This window comes from Penaeus chinensis, chromosome 5, assembly GCF_019202785.1.
Source record: "Penaeus chinensis breed Huanghai No. 1 chromosome 5, ASM1920278v2, whole genome shotgun sequence".
NCBI lineage: Eukaryota > Metazoa > Arthropoda > Malacostraca > Decapoda > Penaeidae > Penaeus > Penaeus chinensis.
In genome coordinates this window covers 39258107-39262945 of record NC_061823.1, presented here as the reverse complement: position 1 = coordinate 39262945, position 4839 = coordinate 39258107, and the positions used below count along the sequence as shown (strand labels likewise).

Here is a 4839-nt window from a genome sequence, read left to right as displayed (position 1 = left end):
TACACGCTCAGAAAACACACCACCCCCATAAATTTTCGCTCTTTTTTTTTCCTCTTCCTCTTTTCCTCTCTCTCTCCACTCATCTCTCTCTCTCTTTTCTCGCTCTCTCTCTCTCTCTCTCTCTCTCTATCCTTCTCTTCTTTTCCTCTCTCTCTCCCCCGCCCCTCCCGTCCTCCCTCCCTCCCTCCATCCCCCCTCCCTCTCTCTCTCCCTCCCTCTCTCTCTCTCTCCCCTTTTCTCTCTCTCTCCCTTTCCTCACCCCCCCCTCTCTCTCTCTCTCCTCTCTCTCTTCTCTTTTCTCTTCTCTCTCTCTCTCTCTCTCTCCCTTTTTCCCCCCCCCCCCTCTCTCTCTCTCTCTCTCTCTCTCTCTCTCTCTCTCTCTCTCTCTCTCTCCCTGCCTCCCTCCCTCTCTCTCTCTCTCTCTCTCTCTCTCTCTCTCTCTCTCCCTGCCTCCCTCCCTCTCTCTCTCTCTCTCTCTCTCTCTCTCTCCCTTTCCCCCCCCCCCCCCTCTCTCTCTCTCTCTCTCTCTCTCTCTCTCTCTCCCTTTCCCCCCCCCCTCTCTCTCTCTCTCTCTCTCTCTCTCTCTCTCTCTCTCTCTCTTTTCTCTCTCTCTCTCTCTCTCTCTCTCTCTCTCTCTCTCTCTATCTCTATCTCTCTCTCTCTCTCTCTCTCTCTCCTTTTTTCATTCTCTCTCCTTTTCTCTCTCTCTCCCTTTCCCTCTCTCCCTTTCCCTCTCTCCCTTTCCCTCCCCCCCCCCCCTCTCTCTCTCTCGCCCTGCCTTTCTTCCCTCATTTCATCCCACCCCCTTCCTCAATCTTTTCCTCTCCCTCTTATCCTCTTCTCTCACTTTCTTCCCTTTCCCTCTATCCCTCTCTCCCATTCCCACTCTCTCACTTTCCTCTCCCTCTACCCTTTCCCTCTATCCTTTCCCTCCTACCCTCCCTCCTACCTTCCCTCCTCTCTCCACCCTCCCTTTCCCACCCTCATCCCCACCTATCCCCACCCTCACCCCCACCTATCCTCCCCCCCACCTATCCCCACCCTCACCCCCACCTATCCTTCCTCCCCCCCACCTATCCCCCCTCACCCCCACTTATCCCCACCCTCACCCCCACCTATCCTTCCTCCCCCCCACCTATCCCCCCTCACCCCCACCTATCCCCACCCTCACCCCCGCCTATCCTTCCTCCCCCCACCTATCCCCACCCTCACCCCCACCCTCACCCCCACCTACCCTTCCTCCCCCCCACCTATCCCCACCCTCACCCCCACCTATCCCCACCCTCACCCCCACCTATCCTTCCTCCCCCCCACCTATCCCTACCCTCACCCCCACCTATCCTTCCTCCCCCCCACCTATCCCCACCCTCACCCCAACCTATCCCCACCCTCACCCCCCACCCCACCCTCACCCCTACCTATCCCCACCCTCACCCCCACCTATCCCCACCCTCACCCCCACCTATCCCCCCATCCCCCCACCCCAACCCTCATCCCCACCTATCCTTCCTCCCCCCACCTATCCCCCCTCCCCCCTTCCCCCCACCTAGCCCCGCCCTCACCCCCCACCTATCCCCCCACCCTCACCCTCACCCCCACCTATCCCCCCATCCCCCCTCTCCCTCCCCCCATCCCCGACCCACCATGAACTGCGCCACCGACCGGACGAAGATGACGCGATCCTGCTCGGTGTCCACGTCGGTCGGGAGGTCGGCGGCGGGGTCGAAGCGCCCGACCAGCCACACCAGGATCTCCGACACCAGCGGGAAGTTCGGGCTGCGGAAGTTCTCGACCGAGATCAGGCGCCGGAAGCCCAGGGAACGCAGCATCTCCGCGCAGTCTGGGAGGGAGGGGAGGGAAGGGGACGGGGGATGGGGGGATGGGGGACGGGGGAGGGGGGAGGAGGGGGAGGGTTGAGGGGTGGAGGGATGGGGGAGGGGGGAGGTAGGGGTGGTGGAGGGAGTGGGGGAGGAGGTGGTGGAGGGGGGGAGGAGGTGGTGGAGGGAGTGGGGGAGGGGGGAGGGAGGGGTGGTGGAGGGAGTGGGGGAGGAGGGAGGTAGGGGTGGTGGAGGGAGTGGGGTGGGGAGGGAAATGGACAAGGAGGGGTTAATACTTTGTTCATTTATTTTATATATATATTTCTTGTTTATTAATTGTTGTAAGTATAGTCTTATTTCTCATTTCTTTGATTTTCAGAATTGATGATGCTATTACGATCATTAATATTATTAGGTATACCATTATCATTAGTAATTGTAATATCAACATTATTATTAATAGTAATATCATTATCATTGTCACTAATTTCATTACATTAATCTTATAATTACTATCACCTTATTAATTATCTATCGTTCTCATTATTACTTCTATCAAAATCACTTATCGATAATATCACCTCTATTAATATTATCATTACTACCATTACAACTACTGCAACTGCCATCATAATTATCATCATTATCATTATAAAGCCATACGTCTTAATACTTTATCTCGATTTTGTATGTTCTGATGAATAACTGCACCCTACATTGGGCCTCAGATAATAAATAGAGAAATGGACCGAAATGCATTTATTAAACGTCATTAATTCAAATACAAATAGCAGTTCAAATGGATATTGCACAGATCAACAGGAGATGATTTGCGCTGTATTGGGTCTAGGTTGGTAAATGGATATCTTCATTTTTATTCTAATGCTATTATAATCAATGTTATTGGCATTAGTATTAGTATCACTGTTGTTGTTGTCAGTACAATTGTCATTATCCTTAACATTATTATTGTTATCACAATTAGTATGCTTACAATCGTTACAGATACCTTTGTCACTGGTATCATTATTATCAGTATCATCTTCATATTCACTATCATTATATATTTTTTTCATTTAGTTAATAATTGTCATTGTAAATTTACAGTGAAATTGGTATTGTATCATTAATCAGTGTTGTTATTTTGAATATGATTATTCGATTCTTTCAGCAACATTTAAAAAAATATGAAATATACAGCCTGATAAAAATAATAATTCCGGATCTATCTATCTATCTATCTATCCACTTATTTATTTCTCCGTTCGCTTGTCTGTCTTTTTCTAACTCTCCCTTGTAACAGAAAAGTATTTTTTGCATTCTGTTCTTTTTCTTTAAAATACCAAACATATTTCAAACTCTTTCGCAATCCACACAAGTTAGCAGAACTTACAAATGAGAAAATCGAATGAAATTTCTCGAAATTCGCTCATTTAACCCATCGTATATATATGTAAGTCATCCTCTATACACCGGCTATCATTTCTGTTATCAATAAGAACAAACTTACAGTCTCATTCATGACACTTACTTCTTAATTCTCTGTATGACATGTTTACTCGTGTTCTTCTTCCCTTGCTACTGAAAAATGCTTTGAATCAGCTGGTATTTGTGTTCCACGCGTTGCCATGGTAACGCGAGAGGGAAAACTCTGAATGAGGGTCTTATGAATATTAGTTATAATCTGTGTATGGTTTTGCCTCCATATTGATTTTCATATTTTATGGGATCGTTTATTGTGACTTTGGTATATATATGTGGTTTTATAAGCACGTGTTGAGGAGGAAAAGTAAAAATCGACCTTTTCCATCAATGCCATTTGTATTAATATTCGTATTTTTATCTTTTCAGTAGTAGTAACAATTCGATAGTATTAAATCGTCATCTTTTCATGATGTGACATAAATGAAATCGGCGTTTCTATGTCGATCTATTAGCAACATCTTTGGGTAAATAAAAATAAGAAATAACATATAATCAGCAACTGAAGTGTTTACACGACGTCTGCTAGCTCTTCCTCATCCAACACTGTTTCAGGAGAACGTTAACACTCTCATATTCTGAAAACTTAGCATTTTTAGATGTTTAAATCACATTTTAAAATAAATATTCATGTATACCTATTGCCGTATATAAGTTTATTTTCGTAGATAAGTGCGAACAAAGATCACAAATCTGTAGGAAAGTCAAGTGCAAAGTAGAAAATGTGTTGGATTTTAGAACAGCCAAGTGGTGTTATTGTTTACAAATTGGTGACAGTTCTTGCTTTAAAATAGCGATAATTTTGGTTAAATTACTCTAATTTCCCCGTGATTAAGCATATCGCTGTAGCATTGCTTAGCAGAAGGTGAGGCAGGTGGTTTTTAAGTAAATAGAAATGTCCTGAGTACTTAAAATATGTGTATATAAGTATTTCCTGTCCCGTTTTGTCCTATTATCCGTGTTATTAATAATTTTTTTTGGCATTGTTATTTTTGTTTCTGGTCTTCGAAATCCACCTGATTTTCTTTCATTTTGGTGTGCGATATTCATGATGATCACTATCGCCAGACTTCATTATTATTTAAGAGTTTATGCTTTATTAATTATGTATTCGTTGTAGAGTAACACTTTTTTTAGTTTTTTCGTGTTTTTTGGTTGCCTTTTATCTGTAAATCAATATTTAAAATCTGCTTGTATTTTCTTGTGATTGTGTTTCTTTTGTTATTTGTCTGTGATTAACTGTTCCTCTTCCATATGGGTTTTGTGAACATCTTTTCCTTCTGTTTAGTCATGTTCAAAGCAGTTATTTGAATATCCTAATTGAAATGTATAGCAGGTGTGCATTTAATATTTAGTTTTGATTTAAGACTACTTCTTGGGAGCCCCCTGCATTCCTGATTGAACATAAATTACACTTTTCTTAGGTGTGTCATTCATACATCTTCGCAAGTGACTTCATATAATCAGGAACCTTAATGTAGTATCCACATCATTAGGTGGAGGTTAATTTTATTTGTGCATAATTATTACATGTAAAAGT

The 4839-nt window shown here is 44.1% G+C and overlaps 1 protein-coding gene across 3 annotated transcripts in view; it reads left to right on the top strand.

Annotated features, from left to right (window-relative positions):
- Positions 1-4015: 4015 nt before the first annotated feature.
- Positions 4016-4839, top strand: part of LOC125025832 (ankyrin repeat domain-containing protein 40-like) — an 8724-nt gene continuing 7900 nt past the window's right edge. For 2 of the 3 annotated variants that reach the window (XM_047614106.1, XM_047614104.1), the window contains exon 1: positions 4017-4164. The gene's annotated coding sequence lies outside the window, so the exon portion shown is untranslated. Of the gene's footprint in view, positions 4165-4839 lie in introns of all 3 variants that reach the window. The other variant, XM_047614105.1, reaches the window with a different exon arrangement.